Genomic DNA, 20,500 nt, shown 5'->3' on the forward strand with positions numbered 1-20,500 from the left:
ATCTGATCATTTGCTTCTGATTCCTTTTTTTCTTGTTCTTTACTCTTTTATTAATGTAAGCTATAAGAACAAACTGTAGTAGCATAATGAAACTTATTTATTGGTTTAGGATAATGGCATTGCACAGTTATGCACAATACATTCTCATTCCAGACCTGGTGAAAAATGAATGATAAGTATCAATATAAATTATGTCCTATGGTTAGCAGAAATTAGGTGAGAGGGTTATAAGACAAACACACACATATGCAATTTGTCTTCAAATACAGTTTACTGTTTTTGTTTTTCTTATCATAACTTCATTGGTAATTAAACTAAAGAACTTCTGCACAGAAAAAGAAACTATCAACAGAGTAAACAGACAACCTAAAGAATGAGAGAAAATTTTTGCGAATTATGTATCCGACAAAGGTCTAATATTCAGCATCTATAAAGACATTAAAATGACAAGAAAAAAACCAAACAACTGCACAAAACAAATGGGCTAAGGACATGAACAGACACTTTTCAAAAAAGGCATACATGAGAAAATAAAAACTCAACATAAATGATCATTAGAGAAATGCAAATCAAAACCACAGTGAGATACCATCTAACACCAGTCAGAATGGCTATTATTAGAAAGTCAAAAAATAACAGATGCTGGTGAGGTTGTGGAGAAAAAGATTCTTTTTTTTTTTTTTTTTTTTTTTGAGACAAAGTCTCACTCTGTCACCAGACTGGAGTGCAGTAGCACAATCTCAGCTCACTGCAACCTCTGCCTCCCAGGTTCAAGTGATTCTCCTGCCTCAGCCTCCTCAGTGGCTGGGACTACAGGCACCTTCCACCACATCCAGGTAATTTTTTGTATTTTTAGTAGAGACAGGGTTTCACCATGTTTGCCAGGATGGTCTCGATCTATTGACCTCATGATCCACCCAACTTGGTCTCCCAAAGTCCTGATCACAGGCACGAGCCACTGTGCCTGGCCCCCTTAAAAAAAAAAAATTCAAGAATTCACCAGAAACAGGGACGTATAGCAGTCTTAACTACATCTACAAGCCAATAGTTAGAATTTTAAAAAATTTCTTTTCAGTGACTAGGTGAGCTTTTAAGGATATTGGCTTTATTAAATGATCTTCATCCCACTTCTTCTCCCACGATAACATTTCTTGTCTTTGCATTGTCATTAAAACTGCAATCCTACAATTCTTATGATCATACCTGGCTTTAAAATGCATCCAGCATTTTGAATGAAACCGCTACCCTGGCTTTAAGTTCCCTCTTCACTCCTGCTTCTAGAGGTCTTACCTTCCTTTTCACCTTGGCTACATATTTAAACATAATTTTTAATATCATTAATCTAGTGTCTGGAATTTTATCGCATCTATAAGTTGTAACTGGAGGGTGTGCCTACTAACCCAATCTGATGTAAGGTTAGCATTGAGGCTAAACTATTATTTAAAGGAAAAAAGTTTATGGAAAATATTAAAATATTATATTATATATATGTAATAAGCTTATTAAACATATTAAGAATATACAAGAATAAGTTATTAAACATATTCATAAAAAAGTCTAGTTCTGATTCCATTAAAGAAATCAATTCACCTTGCTTTGAATATTTGCTAAAGTTGTTTGCTTTTCTTCACTGAGAACAACTATCCTCCTCAAGTTCACTTGAGAGGCAAAAAATATTTACCGTTTTCGAGGGGTACAAAGGAACTAATTGGGAGAAATTTGCTGTTATGTTACTTTCTACGCAAGAAGGAAGAAATAAATACGTTATAATTTTATATTTGTTTTCTCATTTTAAAATTGCTATCTGAAATCCTCAGTAGTATTTGCCGACAGGAACCATTGGAAGAATCTGTTTTCCAGCTGAAGCCAGTGATGCTAAATACATGCCTAGACTCAGGTTGTGCCCATTTGTTTACCACTCTAATTGCATAGGTGGTACAGTTCTAGCACATGGTAACTTCGAGAAATCTGTCTTAAATAAATACCATTGCATGAATGGATGAATATACCCACAGCAATTCTCCAAGTACAATAGCAAAAATGTGGTACATACGCGAGTTATTGCCAGAGAATTGCTGCTTAAGAAACTGTCCCCACAACTCAGTAGTATAAAGTGATATTTATTTTTATATTAGTGTGATTTTGCTAATCTAGACTATGTTCAGCTGGGCACACTTGTGTATCTGTGTGTTGAGGATTAAAAAAAATTTTGGCTGGGCTCACTGAAGGCAGCTTGTATGAACATTAAGTGTCTTTCTTGGAGCTTCAGTGACGAATTGGCTAGTCCATACATTTCTTTTAAGGTCAATGGCAGAGGCTAGGAGAGCAAGCTAATTGCTGGACTGTTAAGAGACTCTGTTTGCCTCATGTTTGCCGACATCCCATTGACTGAAACAAGTCACATGGTCAGGTCCAATGCCAATGAAATGGGAAATATGACCCTCCTCTGAAAGTAAGGTGGAGGAAGAGAAAATTTCTGAATGATAATCCAGTCTACCTCATGTGGGAAGAGTTGAAAATATACTGAAGTCTGTTTCACCCAAAGTGCATTTTCTGTTTAAGGGGTCCCTGCTCTTACAGACATCTGTTTGCAATTGCAGGAAGTTGTGAAACTCTCCTTTTACAAATTTGCACTATCTTCTCTTATTATGATGAATGGCTACTCTTTTCTGAGTGCCTACCATGTTCCAAGTGATTTATATATACTTTCAAATTAAATTCTTTAACATTCCAACAAATTAACTATTTTATTCATTGCCATTTTTCATGTTTTTTATTTTTTTTAAAGTGGCTCAGAATACTTAGTAACTGGTATTAACAAATAAATGGTAGAATAGGCATTCAAATTCAATTCTCTTTGAAATCAAAATCCATAATTTTAATCCATGCCATAGCTTAACTTTTATAATCCTAAAACTGCCTCAGAGGAATGAGTTTTGAGCTCTGAGTGATAATGATTAAAAAAAAAAAAAACTAACATAAAGACGAGATTTGTTTTTTTAGAGGGCTTTGTTTTCTTAGCTCCCAAAGTAAGAATTTTAAAAGTGAAATATCTCTGACATATTATTGGTTAGAATAGAATCAATTACTGGCCTTTTCTATGGCTTGTTCAAAGTAATATCAATTTGTTGTTTTAGTTCCTTTTAGCAATACTGTCATCTTATTGAGTATTTCTACTTGATTACTTTTTTTTCCCTGGAATCTTGACTTGCACTTTTAAATACAAATCTATTTTGGTTCAGGATGTCCTGGAAACTCAGGCCTTCATATGTTTTCAGATGTCAAAAATACAGCTATAATTTTTAAAAGTAATTTTCTGACCATTAAAACATAACATTATAAGTTTTTAATATTTTTCTTGTTGAAAATGTCTGCAGTAAACAAATGTTGCCTGACAGTTTACAACTCCAGGAAAAAATGAATGTAGAATTACCAGTGGGGAGATATCTGTCTGTCTGTCTGTCTGTCTGTCTGTCTGTCTGTCTATCTATCTATCTATCTATCTATCTATCTATCTATCTATCATCTATCCATCATATATCCATCTATCTATCTATCTGTATATTTACCAGTTTTTAAACGGTGAAAATATTAACATTTAATTGTTAATGTTTGAATTGATGATGGAGTGTGAGTAGAGATGTGTGAACTGATGATTGAACAGAGAGGTGAGTATAGAGCAGTAATTCTAGCTATTTTGGTTCTGCTACCAGTTTTGCTTCCAACTAACTCTACAATCTTAGAAAAGCAATGTCATTCCTTCAGTGAACTATCAGTTTACAGCCTCCCCTGTGATCAAGCCATCCTGTCATTTATTTTGAACTTGCTACTAGTTCCTTGCATTACTATTTTTGATGTGGAAAAACTTTACATGGAAAGTTTATCTTTTCTTTAGGCAGAAGGAGATAGAAAGGTCTAAATCAACAACTTAATCTCACATGTAGAGGAACTAGAAAAATAAGAACAAACTAAAGCCAAAGCTAGCATAAGAAAATAAATAACTAAAATCAGAGCAGAACTAAATGAAACTGAGACCTCAAAAAAAAAATACAAAAAATAAATGAAATGAAAAGTTTGTTATTTTAAAGGATAAACAAGATAGATAAACCGCTAGCTAGATTAACGAAGAAAAAGAGAGAAGATCCAAATAAGCACAATCAGAAATAACAACGGTGACATCACAGTGAACCCCATGGAAATACAAATGATTCTCGGAGACTACTATGAACATCTCTATGCACACAAGCTAGAAAATCTAAAGGAAAGAGATAAATTCCTGGAAATACACAGAAGGAACTAGGTTGATGGATGGGAAAATTCTATTGAGGTTTTTCAAAGAGCCACGTGGGTTAAGGGGTTGTAGTGTCAGACATGAGGAATTTATTGATTTCAAATGTATGTTTGTGAGAACACTTAGAGTGCAGAGTATCCCTAGCCCCTGTGAGTCCTACTTTATAAGAGCCATTCCCTCTTCTTTCTTGCTAACAGAATTCCAATTTTGTTTGTGTAGCAATATAATAATTCCAGGCTTTTGTCCCGCTCAGATCACTGCTCTCTGAGTGTGAGACTCTTGGAGGTGAAGCCGCTCTCCTTTTCCTGCAAGTGCAAGCCCCATAGCATGGATGCGGGCCCAGCTTCCTGACTTCATTGAGCTCTTGAGCCAGTTCTGGAACCACTCACCTCCAGACTTCTTGTTATGTGAGGTAATCAAATGCTTTCCTTTATTTTAGCTTCTATCAGTTGGGCTTTCTGATATTTGCAGCTAAGTGCATCCTAAAACAAACTGTATGTGGGAAATCTTAATTTCATTGCTGAAGAAGTTTATGTGCGCTCTGTCTGGCCTTTTGAATGCATCATGATTCTTTTCATTTAAGTTCACCTTCTTACTTGTTTGTGAATTGGTGTAGGCAGTGGAAAACATTTGATGAGCAGTTTGACTCCCCTATTCACCTGGCACTGGGTAGAGTGAAAGATGCTATCATCGTATGATAGTCTTTTTATCAAATACCATAATCATATCAAGAACTTCCAGAATGCATTGAGGACCTGGAATGAAATAATTTGGATAAGAATAAACTAAATTTTTATTTTCTATTTATTTTTTATCTTTTTTATTATTTATTTATTGAGATGGAGTTTGGCTCTTGTTGCTCAGGCTGGAGTGCAGTGGTGCGATCTTGGCTCCCTGCAACCTCTGCCTCCTGGGTTCAAGCGATTCTCCTGCCTCAACCTCCTGAATAGCTGGGATTACAGGCGCCCACCATTACACCCAGCTAATTTTTTGTATTTTTAGGAAAGATGGGGTTTCACCATGTTGGCCAGGCTAGTCTCGAACTCCTGACCTCAGGTGATCCACCCTCCTCGGCCTCCCAAAGTGCTAGGATTACAGGTGTGAGCCATCACGCCTGGCTAAATTTTGGTTTTTAAAATCTCAGTTGAAGGTGAATTTATTCTGGATATCCTCTACTATTTATTTATCTATTTTTTACTTTAGAGGATGTGTGATTCTTTTTTCCCCTACTATTTTTAAATATTTTAAGTAAAACTAATTGTTAAAATACACCCTACTCCAGAGACACAATTTCCAATCAATTGGAAATTGAGGTGTAGGGAGAATGCAGTCAATACCAGTTTGCCTTTGAGGCAGTAAGCCTGTTCATTTAAATCTATGTGGACCAAATCCCTCTCTTGAAGAAACCTGATTAGATAGATGAGCAATTGTGTTTGTCTGACAGCCATCTTTTGCAGTTGACTTAATGTGCCACCCAGCAGGTGAGGTTTGTGGAAGAAGACTAGATCTGAAAACAGTGGGAACTGGAATGATCTTTGTATAATGACACTGTACTTATTGCTAGTGTGTTCTCTATGCCTATATAAATGGTAATATTTTTAAAAATCCATGGCTTGAATGACACTCAGCGTTATGTCTTGGCTTAGTTGTGTCACCCCATGCCACACGTTCAGTGAAAATCCCCTGTAGGTTATATATGACAGTTATCAAGTAGTGACTCGGTCTTCCCCTCTCCCGGCAAGTTACCATAATTACATTCACCTTAACGAAAACTGTTTCTCCATCAATCCAAAAGTATTCCTTAAGCCACAGGTTACAACATCATCCTTGAAAAATGTAGTCACATTTTCTGCATCTTGCATATTAAAAGAAGCCTGAAATTTGAAGGCAGTGTTTACCTCAAAGTTGTTCCACCCTGTACCATTCAACAATCAGGTATGAAAAGAGTACAGTTTTGCAGGTGTGCTTATATTTGATGGTTCGTAAAGTTGATCATTAGATCTTTCTTTTTAAGTTGTGATTGGATCACCTACCAATATTAGGCATGAAATGGCTTCATGATAAAAGCTATCTGGCTGGGCACAGTGGCTCACCTCTGTAACATCAGCACTTTGGGAGGCTGAGGTGGGCAGATCATGTGAGGTCAGGAGTTGAAGACCAGCCTGACCAACATGGCAAAACCCCGTCTCTACTAAAAATACAAAAATTAACAGGGCATGGTGGTAGGTGCCTGTAATCCCAACTATCCGGGAGGCTGAGTCAGGAGGCAGGAGAATCACCTGAACCCAGGAGGTGAGATTGCAGTGAGCCGAGATCATGCCATTGCACTCCAGCCTGGGTGACAGATCGAGACTTCGTTTCAAAAAAAAAAAAAAAAAAAAAAGCTATCTACCAGCTACTGCTTTTACCAAGGACCCCTCATCAGAGGTCCAATGCCAAGGATTTCAGCTCAGATCGTAAGCAGGAAATTACTCTTTCCATCAAAAAAGGTGTTAAAATTTTTCCTGTTCTGTAAGAAAGAATGCTGCTGGTAACTAGGAGGATGCAGGCTGCGCTGCATGCTCAGTCAATGAACGTGGGTTTAGACAGATGACCAGATAGCTCTGGCACCGTAGGGCTGTTCTTTAGACCTAGTAAGGCAGGTGCCAGCATTTTGCAAAGCACATGGGAGAAAATCAAAACTTATTGAAGAGAAGAAATCCTTTCTTGGTATCTGATTGATATAGGCTAAGTACTTAATGACATTGATTTGAACAAATGCATTAGCAAAGACTAGGGAATTTCTATAGTTAGAAATGAAGAGGCCAAAAGTAGATATCCCAGTGTAAGTCAGTGTGAAGTGCAAGAAGCAGTTTAGTACCCACAGAAGAGCATCTATACAGAACTAACACTAAGGGTCATCAACTATTCCTTGTGAGAATGAATAGGAAACTGTCATCAGAGCCCACCATATGTGCTTCATGTTCCGTGTATATACATCGTAGGTGAATTGTAATTATCATTAAAGGATGTGGTTTTACTTTGTAGTAAGATGAATGGAATCGTGACTATGTAGTGTATGTTCCATCATCTTATCATTCTCACATAGTACTAAGTGAAAAGGCTATAGTTTAGAGAATTATCTGTATTGCAGGTGATTTACTGGGGAATGACATATTAAATTTTAACAGAAGTCTTAAGACTTATTTTAAGTCCTATTGTATTTGCCTATGCTACATTTCTAGTTGCCTGCTACTATGCAATGGCATATAACAGCTGAGGGAAGTCCATTCAGCTGGCCTTGAGAAATGGGTAAGATTTGGATGGGCAGTGATGGAGAATGGGCAATTCAGCACTTGTGGGGGTGCACAGTGCAGGAGTCTCCATTATTCAGGGCAAAGCACTGAGCAAGGACATGGTAAGGGAAAAGGTGTATGGAGATGTATGTTATATGTTACACATATAACAGTAGCATTCCCTGCTACTACGCAATGGCATATAACAGCACTATTTTATTTATGCAATTAAACTTCTCCCTACTCAGTGTTACTATCCATTGATTAATGTAGCATTTATTTTTACTGCTAATTCATTTAACAAACATTTTTTGAGGTCCAATTATGAGTCTGAAATTTGGTTGTGGCTGTACATCCAAAGGATTCTATGGTCCAGTGTGGAGATAAAAATTCACAAATAATTATGCTTCAGAGTCATATATGCTGATTAACATATGAGCAGGGGCAGAGACACTTCTAAGAGGAAATGATAGTTAAACTTTACTGTGAGTGATGATGAGTTTTAAGGGGGACAAGACAGAGAAGGGGCATAAAGGAAGATGGAACAATAGTGGAGACACAAAAGGGGAGTTAGAAGTTGCTTATTCTGGCTGAGATGTTGGTTGCCTGTGGAGGAGGTGACACTGGAAAAAGGAAGCTTACCCCAGGCTCCTAAAATGTCAATCAACTTGTAGATGAGGCTGTGAGATTTGGGCTTTCTGTTGCAGGTGGAGAGTCCCTGAAGGCATTTGTACAGGGAAGAGATATATTTTGATTTGTGTTTTAGAAAGCTGTCTCTGAGGGTAGGATGAAGAATCAGACTTCTAGCAAGCAGATAGGATGAGAACTTAAATTAAGATGATGGAAATAAGGCTGTCCTAGTTGCATTGTTAGAATATTAGGCTGCAAATAATAAGTACTAAGCATTGGTCCTCCACTGGAACAAATACTTTTTTAAATATGAGGACTGTATTTTATTCATCTTTGTGTGACCAATAATGGGCGATCCATGGCATGATGAAAAGAGTACAGCAGTTTTGAATCAGACAGGCTCAGGTTCAAATGCCACCTCTACAACTTAGTAGAGTATATTGTCTTAGCTAAGTCATTTTGCCTTCTCATCTATAAAGTGAGGATAATAATACTTTTGCAGAGTAAGGACATTATGTAAAATATAATATGCCCATATGTCATTCTTATTATGGCCATAACTATGGTACACTCCACAAGTAAAGGAAAATATCAGGTTGGTACAAAATTAATTACTGTTTTTGCCATTAAAACTAATATTAGAGAATTTATAGGAAAGCCATTTCCCTTTGATATACTTTGCTATTCACTAGAGCGCTCTTGTGTCCAATTTTCTATACAGAAAATGCCTTTTCTCTCCATCTCCACCTGTCCAAAACCTTCCTATCCCTCGTGTTCTTTTTTCCCCACAGATTCGTCTTTTAATTACCTATTTCTTAAAAAGCTGTCAGATTTCCATTTCCTTGGGAGATATTTTCACCGGTTTGTTTTTTGATTCCACAGGTTAAGCTTCTTAAGAATTTCATACATATTAGAGAGATTGCCTTCATTGCTTTCTTGTCTTTTCAAAAGGACACAGGCAGACTTACTAGACTAAAGCCAATGTCTTTAAAGGCATGCAACAAGAATATCCCCACAATGATTGTGAAGAAGCCACTCAAAGTACCAATAGCATCATCAACAGGCATAACTTGCCACTCCTTAGAAAGGATAGCTGAACAAGTTCAAACCGATGTTGTAAAGATTGCATAATACATTGGAGTCACAATGGAAGTGTTGAATACATCCAGGGCCCTATTTAGGTGATTAAGCTGTGTGCTCACACAGACGATGATGCTCAGCAGCAGAACCCAGGCCAGGGGATGCCGCAGCACAGGCTTTCCAGCAAAAAGCTCCTTGCCTATCTCTCATTTTCAAATGCAAATGTCGCCTCCACCTTAGTGGCTTTAGAGCTTTCTTTTTTTTTTTTTTTTAATTATTATACTTTAAGTTCTAGGGTACATGTGCATAACGTGCAGGTTTGTTACATATGTATACTTGTGCCATGTTGCTGTGCTGCACCCATCAACTCGTCAGCACCCAACTACCCTTAAGCCTCCGTGACTCTCAGAGCTCTTATGGTGCTTCTCACTTCCTACCTAATACCAGAAAGATATTTAAGAACCTAACTTGTATACCTCTGTAATTTTAAGAGGCTTTTCCAACTCTTTCCTTTTCATCTTCACTTGGCACCAAAAGTGGTATCATTCACATGGTAGACATTATGTCAATGTTACATGAATGCAAAGATAATCATTTCTGGGAAGAGAGAGGAAAAAGCTGCAGGAGGGGAGTCCATTCAGCTGGACTTGAGAAATGGGTAAGATTTGGATGGGCAGTGATGGAGAGGGGGCAGTTCAGCACTTGTGGGGGTGCACAGTGCAGGAGTCTCCATTATTCAGGGCAAAGCACTAAGCAAGGATATGGTGAGGGAAAAGGTGTATGATGAGGGAAAAGGGGTCCTGTGGAGAAAACTGGGAGGAAAACACTTTTGGTCAGCTGAGAAAAATGAGAGTCAAACATGAGGGTCTGGAATAAAGTTTGTAATCTATAGTCAAGTTCAAATCTTGGAGGCATGTGCAGGATAGACTGTGTGGAAGGAGAAAAGATTGGAGGCCTATCTTGGTATATTATGTTTTTACGAAGTAACGTGGGCTGAAGCACATTGGTGTGATAAAAATTAAAATGATAGGAAATGGGCTAGTGCTCGTGTGACATTTAATAGGAGTTGGTAGGTGATTGCTTGGGGGAAGAGAAAAGGCTGGAGAAGTTGAAGTGAGGATGATCGTGCCATTAGGAGAAATAGGAAATTTTCTGGAAGACATTTGTTCTGTGGAAGGTGATTTCTGTCTCCAATAGGTTGATTTTGAAGTCATCGTGGTAGAAATCAAAAAGGTAATGGGATATTGGGAGAGAAATCAGTGCTCAGGTGAAAGTTTTGAAAATCTTTTGTATTGACCTTATGGTTGAATGGCAGATAGTCTCAATTCAGACACCTGACTCTCATGGTGGGTGTGCCTGCAAGTGGATTGCCAGTCGGTGGAATAAAGTGGGAGAAGCTTAAACCATTTGTGATTATTCTTGGATCTTGTTCAAGCCTTTCTGTATTTCTTTAGCGCCTATATGCTGAGGGTGCTAAACCTGGACTTACACATCTTTATAAAGTCCACATGAAAAAAAAAATCAGGAAAAAAGTTTCTTTCAACTTGGATGGAACTAACAGGGCTACCGAGAGTCAGAAATTATCCTCAATTCCCTTAAGCCTTAGCTTCCAGAACTTACGTCTTCCACATTTGAGGAAGATGTATTACTTTTGGGGTATTAGTATTAAACATTTATAATATAACTCTCAATTTAAAAACAAATTCCCTTTCTCACTTTGGTTTTCTCCAGGAAAACACTCCTTAGGCATATTCATGGGTGAAGTTCTCTTGATAAGCTGTTAGCTTAACCAGAAATTTGCCTGAGCAGTCCCCAACTCTAATATTGAATAGTTAGTCCCCGCTGACTCTTATCAATTATGCCTTTAATGCATAAAACTGTTTTTGGTGGTTTTGTTTTAACCTTGTATTCATAAATGAAATAGTACTCAAAATAAAGTCTAATAATAAAGAATGTGAATTGGGAACTAATGCTTGACTTTTGAGCAAGTATTCTTTTTATTAACGATTGAGAGAATGCTTAGTGATTTTAGTTTACCAACATTGAGGACAGTCATTAAAAGAAAAAAATGAAATACTGAGTTCATATTGTCTCAATTATGTTACTATGTCATTTTTTTCTGTTTTTGTTTTTTTGATGCATTCAAAAATTTTATTTTTCTCTAAGAAATGCCCTAATCAAATCTTTTTCTAGGACAAAAATAATTTTTAGATACTACCAAACACAAGTAGAATTTACATTTATTTTATTTTGTTGTAGAAAGGTTTTTATTTGCTTATTTATTTTCTTCAAAGAATTTTAGGCTACTAGGTCAAATTTAAAGACTTCTTTTCTTTTCTCTCTTCTCTCTCTCTCCCTCCTTTCTTTTTCTTTATTTTTTCTGAAGACTTGGGAGTGTCTGGACTATCTATGTGAGAAGTAGGACCAGATGCTTTTGGAGTTGCTCATATGCTCTGAGGGGAAGAGGGAAAGTTCTTCATTTGAATAATTTGGTCCTTGCTCCTTTAATCAATTCAACGTGTAATTGTAGGCTCACCTGAGAACAGTAGATTATTTATTTTGACAAAACAGTGGTCTGTAGGAAGCATACAATACTTCCTCTGCCTTTTTAACACTTTAGGTCAAGAGATCTACAGTTTGGTAAGGTCCTTGACCTGGGAGTTAGTGACCTGGGGTCAGTTCTGACCTAGACACATCTGAAGACCCCAAGGAGAAGATTCTCTTTCTCTGCTTCTCTTCCCTCTTCTGTAAGTTGAAGTGGTGGGATTCAATGATCTATGATCCTTTTTGTTTTTACTTTTAAAGATTCTTTGAAGGTATGGTTTCCAGGATAGCTGGAACTTTTCAACATGATCCTCTCCTTCCTCCCTCCCTCTTTCCCTCCCTTCCTTCCTTCCCCTTCCTTCTTTCTTTTCTTTTCTCTTTTCTTTTCCTTTCCTTTTCTATTCTTTTCTTTTTGATTAAAGCAACAGCTCAGAGCTCATTCTGAGGAAAGAGGAAAGACCCTGGCTAGATATTCCCAGGGAAAGCAAGTTTCAAAGTGTACTAAGAAATCTGTATAGACAAAGCAGCTTGACCCACGTCATTGTAAACCTTGCTAAAATGTATTACGAGAGGAAAATGATCAGCCAGGAAGATCCTTCTAGATTTACTTCTTAGTGCTTACATTAAAATGTGCATTTTAAACTTGATATTAACATTTAGAATCTAGATTCGTACCTGATAGAATATTGCCACAATTAGCTAGTTATTTCCATATTAGAGAGATGGAAAATTTCTTCTCTTAGGGTTTGCTGTTTTTACAGATGCAGCTACTGGAAATTTGAAATGGGTCAAACTGCTTTTAACCTGGCTACCATTGCTCAATTTTATCAATTCTTCATTTTGTATTAGCAGAAAATCTGTTTCATGACTTCAATATATAAAAGAACACAAAGCAGCCTGAAGCAGATAAATATTGAACTAGTCAAACACACATGCTGCTGAGAATTAGAATAACTTGTATTTTTGCTCTGGGACTAGGCCGGGAGAATATTGAGGCTATTCATACCTAACTCACCTTTCTCGATCTATTTCACCTGCTTCCATTTTTTTTTTTTGTTTAGTAAACATCTGCTTTCTATTAGATTGTTTTATCCCCTTAACCTTCATAAATGACAATTAAGTCCATCTAGTCTGTCAATAGCATGTCATTTATTTGTTGCTACAGCTGAGCCTGACCTTCATTGATTTTATTGGAGTAATTTGCTGGAAATGATTTTTTAATGTTAGATTTATTGCCCAGGCACTTCATTGTCAGATAATTGAAGTAAATTGTATTTTTTTTCAAACCAAATGCAAGAAGTGCAGGAAAGAAATATGCGTTATTTTGAATAATTGTTTCCTATTGGGAAATATTATTATTGGGGTAGAGAGACATTAAATGTGATGTCATACACTTTTCAAGTTTGCAAACATAGATTGTTTTTGAGTCATGTACATTTCTCTCCCTTTTTGGCTTTTCCTTAAGGATAGCTGAGGTAGAAATAGGAGTTGGTAATGAATTACAATCAAAAATGATGTTGCAAATTAGATTTGATATATACATAAATCTATCAAGTAGCTACAACACCACCTCTTACATAAAGTGCCTTGCTATTTTGATTTAACTGCAGGTTAAATTATAAATATGCTGATGTTGCATAGTTAATCTTAGCTTTTACAAGGTATCATCTTATTCCCTCAGTATCAGTGTTAACAAGGCTTTTTTATGTTGTGCGTTTGGTTCTCCAAAAATTTTGATTGTCTGCCCAGATGATAATTGTATTTCAGTCCCTAAATGAGACTGTATTGGTATTTGTTTATTCTAGTGGTGTTGTACTATGTTTATACAGTAAAGGAGATACTGAGCGATGTATTTTACATTTGGAAAAGTGTTGTGAATATATGACTTTTTCCTTGCTGTGCTGTTGTGTCCCGGTGTTAGTAGGGACATGTCAGGAAAGGTTTGACAGCAAAGCTGCTGCTCTTGTTATTCAGAAAATGGACTTGGTTTGACATAAAGGAGATCAACCTTTGAACTCCACTTTAGATACTAGCAAATGAAACATGCTACTATTCACACTCTAAATGATGATGCATTTTTGAGTAGGAAGTTTTCCAACATATTGAAACTAGTTAAGGAAAAGTGGATAGAACTTGAGTCATATTGTTTAAATGAACTTGTTGGTTTTTCTTTTTTTCTCCCGTGTGAGCAGAATCAAAGAAAGTCATCGTGTAATCAAAAGCAGAAAGAACACTGGATCAAAATTCTCTAGAAATCTGTTCTAATGGCTGCAATTTCTCCATGTATTCATAATTGTTTTGAAGCCCCAAAAAAGTAAAAACTATAATTTTTAAGGGTTTAAAAAAACATTTTATATAGTTAAAAGATTTTTGGAAATAATAGCCCTGTTGTCAGTTTATAAGCTAAAACTATAACAATATGAATGGACATTGGTGATGCAGTGGTTCTCACTCATGTTGCCAATAACTTCCTCTCCTGCTGTATTCTTTAACGTGAACTTCATATCAGTTTTAATGAAGAACAGATAGATTATCACATTCCCAGGTTTTTTAAAATTCAAACTTGCTGCATCTGGAAAGGCAGTTATACATAGGCTTAGGAGTGATTGTTCCAAATAATATTCCTGGAATAAAGTTCAGTAAAAGTAGAATCTGCTTACAAATTAGGAGTCTGATGTAGTAATTTCAGAGTAAAGACAGTAAGCAGCCAACAGTGTCCTTCTCAATAGAGTGGACCCTGAGATTCAATTTGAACAGAAATTGTGGGGAGAAAGGGCTGCAAAGACTTGAGGGAAAAACTTCTTGCTTTTAAATTGTCACATCTCTTTTCTGTCTCTGTTCCTGTCACTATTATTGATATAAAGAATCCATCAACACATTTTTATGGGGTGATTAAGAAAGGCTGACCTTTCTTTTGCAGGTACAAATAGGTAGTTCTTCAGAGGCTGTTACTGAGTGACAAGATAATTCTATCCATTTAATATTGAAGTGATGTTGATAGTATCATTCTTCTGGAGCTGGAAACAGGACAGGGTAGAGGCCTTTTCTGCTTCAGCCTGTTCTGCCCTGGGTGATGGATTTTTCCTCTGACTAATCGCTGTCACATTAACCCGCACTATTTCATCCTTCAGAGCTGTCAAGATAATGACGATAATCCAAGTGGCTCATTGTAGGTAAAGGAAATTATATGAGCAAAGTAATATCATAAAACAGTGTTTAAATATTTTAATTTCATTTGTCAGGGCTGCCCCAACACTTCATTACACATATAACCATCTCTCATCAGTGGAATTAGTGCATTATTCATTACCGTTAATTATTTTCACATAATGGCTGCCCTGATATATTTAACCTCCACATTATATCTCAGATAATGGGTCTGTAAAATTGAATTGTGTGAAGAGTGGAGTTCTAAAGCTCATTTGCAGAACATCAAAGAACAAAGAAGAGGAAAAGAATTTTAAATGGGACGTTTTGCCCAGCTGGGGCCAAACATTTGTTTCTGTCTGATTTGCATACAGAAAATAGGTGGTGTAGAAGTAGCTTAACACTATATAGGCTGTCTGCTCCTATTACGCAACCAATTAGGATTTGTTAATATCACACATGTCAGAAGCAACTCGAGAATTATAATATGGAAAATGAAATAGTTCAGAGGATACATAATATATACAAAATGTAATTTCCTTTTTGAGACAATTGTAATAGGCAAAAAAGAAGAGAGAGAGAGAAGGAAAGGATACTATCAGATTTTAGATTAATTATTTATTTTTATGAATGACTTTAATAATAGACACTAAGTTTTGAAAAGTAGTAAAACCTAAGAATAACCGTAAAAGTCCATTTAGCTTTTAGTCACTCATTCTTATCATGGCTAGTACAAAATTTGCTGCTCATATTTATGATGATACTTTCTCAGTAACTTAAAGCCTTTCAACATTCATGCAAACAAAGCATCACTTAAGAATTACCAGCATCCTGTGCATACAGGCCAGGTTTTTGCAATTTAATTCTTCATGATTTTGGATTGCTATTCTTTTATAGAGCATTTGACAAGCTTAATGATCCGGTTAGCAATGTCTAAATATATCTGTATCCAGGTGTATTTTCCTTACAGTTTTAAGTGTAATTAAGTGAACCACAACCAACTGAAATTGGTAGAATCTGAGTCAGAATCTCCTGAGGGTGAGACTTAGACATGCATATATTTTGAAAGCGCTGCAAGAAATTCTGAGGGACTTCCTACGTGCAGACTCTTGGTTTTAGAGGTTAGGGGAGTGTGAAGCTCATCGCAGGCTCGGAGCCTCCCTTTATTGTTTTTGAATGACTCCCTAATTTTTGTATTTTTAATAATCTTTTCCTTCAAATTTTTTAAAAAAATTATTTAATGTTTGTGGGTACATAGTACATGTATATATTTATGAGGTACATGAGATATTTTGATACAGGCATGCAATGTATAATAATCACATCAGGGAGAATGGGATATCCATTCCCTCAAGCACGTACCCTCTGGGTTACAAACAACTTTTGTGTTTTTAAAACATGCTTTAAATTAGTTTTTAAAATAATAAATTTTATTATGCATATTTGAGGTTTATAACACGATACTATTGGATACATATAGGTAGTAAAATGTTCACTATAATGAAACAAAATAACATACTTCTCATCTCATACAGTTTTTTTGACAAGAGCAGCTAAAATCTACTTATTTAACAAAAATTATTAATCCAATACAATTTTATTTTATTATTAATAACTATAGTCTTCATGTTGTGTGTTAGATGGTTAGACTTGTTCATCCTACATATCTGCTACTTCATATACTTTGACTTACATCACCATCTCTGCTCCCCAACCTCCTAGCCCTGATTACCACCGTTTTATTTTCTACCTTTATACATTTGACCTTTTTGTTTATTTGTTTGTTTCCACTGATAAGTGAGATCATGCAATACTTTTGTTTCTTGCTTGGCTTATTTCACTTAGCATAATGTCTTACAGGTTCATCTGTGTTGTGGCAAATGGCAGGATCTTATTCTTTTAAAAGCTGACAGACTCTTAGTTTGTTTTCACATCTTGGCTATTGTGAATAATGCTGAAGTAAACAGGGCAGTGCAGCTGTCTTTACAAGGGAGTGATTTCATCTCCTTTGGATGTATACCTAGAAGAGGGATTGCTGGATCATATAGTAATTCTATTTAAAATTTCTTTAGGAACCTCTATACTGTTTACTATAATGGCAGCACCAATCTACATTCCCAACAACAGTGTGCTAGGGTCCCGTTTTCTCCACACCCTTGCGGACATTTATCTCTTGTCTTTTTGATAATAGCTATCCTAATGGGTGTGAGGTGATATCTCACTGTGATTTTAACTTTCAGTTCTCTTAGTGATTAGTGATGTTGAACACCTTTTCATATACCTATCGGCTACTTTTATGTGTTCTTTATAGAAATGCCCATTCAGGTCCTTTGGCTATTTTTTTTTTTCCATTTTTCTTTTAATTTTTTTTTATATTTCCATTGGTTATTGGGAAACAGGTGGTGTTTCGTTACACGAGTAAGTTCTTTAGTGGTGATTTGTGAGATTTGGGTGCACCCGTCACCTGAGCAGTATACACTGTATTCAATTTGTAGTCTTTTATCCCTTACCCCCTTCCCACCCTTTCCCCCTGAGTCACCAAAGTCCATTGTGTCATTCTTATGCCTTTGCATCCTCATAGTTTAGCTCCCACTTATGAGTGAGAACATATGATGTTTGGTTTTCCATTCCTGAGTTACTTCACTTAGAATAATAGTCTCCAATCTCATCCAGGTTGCTGTGAATGCCATTAATACATTCCTTTTTGTGGCTGAGTAGTATTGCATTTTATATGTATGTATACATACACACACACACATACACCACAGTTTCTTTATCCACTCATTGATTTGTGAGCATTTGGTTCCACATTTTTGCAATTGTGAATTGTGATGCTATAAACATGCATGTGCAAGTATCTTTTATGCATAATGACTTATTTTACTCTGGGTAGATACCCAGTAGTGGCATTGCTGGATCAAATGGTAGTTCCACTTTTAGTTCTTTAAGGAATCCCACACTGTTTTCCATAGTGGATGTACTGGTTTACATTCCCACCAGCAGTGTAAAAGTGTTCCCTGTTCATGACACTCATGCCAACATCTACTTATTTTTATTTTTTTTGATTATGGCCATTCTAGTAGGAGTAAGGTAGTATTGCATTGTGGTTGTGATTTGTGTTTCCCTAATCATTAGTGATGTTGAACATTTTTTCATATGTTTGTTAGCCATTTGTATATCTTTTTTTGAGACTTGTCTATTCATGTTCTTAGCCCACTTTTAATGGGATTGTTTGTTTTTCTCTTGCTAATTTGTTTGAATTAGTTATAGATTCTGGATGTTAGTCATTTGTCAGATGTAAAGATTGTGAAGATTTCCTCCCATTCTGTGGGTTGTCTGTTTACTTTGCTGACTGTTCCCTTTGCTGTGCAAAAGCTCTTTAGTTTAATTAAGTCCCAGCTCTTTGTCTTCGTTTTATTTTATTTGCTTTTGGGTTCTTGGTCATGAAATCCTTGCCTAAGCCAATGCCCAGAAAGGTTTTTTGAATGTTATCTTTTAGAATTTTTTTTTTTTTTTTTGACATGGAGTTTTGCTCTGTTGCCCAGGCTGGAGTGCAGTCATGTGATCTTGGCTCACTGCAACCTCCACCTCTCATGCTCAAGCAATTCTTGTGCCTCAGCCTCCCAAGTAGCTGAGATTACAGGCTCAAGCCACCATGCTGGGCTAATTTTTGTATTTTTAGTACAGATGGGTTTCACCATGTTGGTCAGGCTGATCTGGAACTCCTGACCTCAAGTGATCCACCTGCCTCGGCCTCCCAAAGTTCTGGGATTACAGACGTGAGCCACTGTGCCCGGCCATCTTCTATAATTTTTATAGTTCTAGGTCTTAGATTTAAGTCTTTGATGAATCTTGAGTTGATTTTTGTATAAGGTGAGAGACGAGGATCCAATTTCATTCTCCTACTTGTGGCTTTCCAATTATCCCAGCACCATTTGTTTAATAGGGTGTCCTTTCCCCACTTTATGTTTTTGTTTGCTTTGTCAAAGACCAGTTGGCTGTAAGTATTTGGGTTTATTTCTGCGTTTTCTATACTGTTCCATTGGTCTATGTGCCTATTTTTATAGCAGTTCTATGCTGTTTTGGTGACTATCGCCTTATAGTGTAGTTTGAAATCAGGTAATATGATGCCTCCAGATTTGTTCTTTTTGCTTAGTCTTGCTTTGGCTATGTGGGCTCTTTTTTGGTTCCATATGAATTTTAGGATTTTTTTTTCTAGTTCTGTGATGAATGATGATGATATTTTTATGAGAATTGTGTTGAATTTATACATTGCTTTTGGTAGTTCAGTCATGTTCACAATATTGTTTCTACCCATCCATGAGCATCGGATGTGTTTCCATTTGTTTGTGTCATCTATGGTTTCTTTCAAAAGTGTTTTGAGTTTTCCTTGCAGAGGTATTTCACCTCCTTGGTTAGGTATATTCATAAGTATTTTATTTCATTTTTTGTAAATATTGTAAAACTATTGGGTTGAGTTCTTGATTTGATTCTCAGCTTGGTCGCTGTTGGTGTATAGCAGAGCTACTGATTTGTATACATATCCAAAAATTTAGCTGAATTATTTTATCAATTCTAGGAGTTTTTTGGAGGACTTTTTAGGGCTTACTAGGTATACAATTATATCATCAGCAAACAGCAACAGTTTGACTTCCTTTTCACTGATTTGGATGCCCTTTATTTCTTTCTCTTGTCTTATTGCTCTGGTTAGGACTTCCAGTACTATGTCGAAGAGAAGTGGTGAGAGTGGGCATGCTTGTCTTGTTCTAGTTCTGAGTAGGAAGGCTTTCAACTTTTCCACATTCAGTATAATGTTGGCTGTGGGTTAGTCATAGATGGCTTTTATTACATTGAGATATGTCCCTCGTATGCTGATTTTGCTGGGAGTTGTAATCATAAAGGGATACTGAATTTTGTTGAATGCTTTTTCTGTGTCTATTGAGATGATCATGTACTTTTTGTTTTTAATTCTGTTTATGTGGTGTATCACATTTATTGACTTGCATATGTTAAACCATCCCTGCATCCCTGGTATGAAACCCACTTGATCATGGTGGATTACATTTTGGATATGTTATTGGATTTGGTTGGCTAGTATTTTGTTAAGAATTTTTTCATCTATATTCATTAGGGATATTTGTTGGTTATTTATTTATTTATTTATTTTGGTCATGCACTTTCCTGGAGGGTGGTACTGGCTTCTGTGGATAATTTAGGGAGGATTTCCTCTTTCTGTATCTTGTAGAATAGTGTGAGTAGGGTTGGTACCAATTCTTCTTTGAATATCTGGTAGAATTCATCTGTGAATCCGTCTGGTCTTGGACTTTTTTTTATTGGTAATTTTTAAATTACCATTTCAATCTCACTGCTTGTTATTGGTCTATTCGTGGTATCTAATTCTTCCTGATTTAAGCTAGCAGGGTTGTATCTTTTCAGGAGTTTAGTAATCTCTAGGTTTTCTAGTTTATGTATGTAAAGGTGTTCATAGTAGCCTTGAAAAATCTTTTGTATTTTTGTGATATCTGTTGTAATA

General features: G+C 36.3%; 1 long non-coding RNA gene and 1 pseudogene across 1 annotated transcript in view; one reads left to right on the forward strand and one right to left on the reverse strand.

The window, feature by feature from the left end:
* The first annotated feature begins 754 nt into the window (after positions 1-754).
* The window catches only part of LOC139359211 (uncharacterized), a 126,603-nt gene continuing 106,857 nt past the window's right edge, over positions 755-20,500 (forward strand). The window contains exons 1-2 of the long non-coding RNA XR_011615122.1: positions 755-836; positions 4,545-4,703. This is a non-coding gene — a long non-coding RNA (uncharacterized lncRNA). The remainder of the gene's footprint in view (positions 837-4,544; positions 4,704-20,500) is intronic.
* On the reverse strand, positions 9,012-9,640 carry LOC105481775 (magnesium transporter NIPA2-like; annotated as a pseudogene).

The sequence above is a fragment of the Macaca nemestrina genome, chromosome 16, assembly GCF_043159975.1.
Source record: "Macaca nemestrina isolate mMacNem1 chromosome 16, mMacNem.hap1, whole genome shotgun sequence".
NCBI classification, from domain to species: Eukaryota; Metazoa; Chordata; class Mammalia; order Primates; family Cercopithecidae; genus Macaca; species Macaca nemestrina.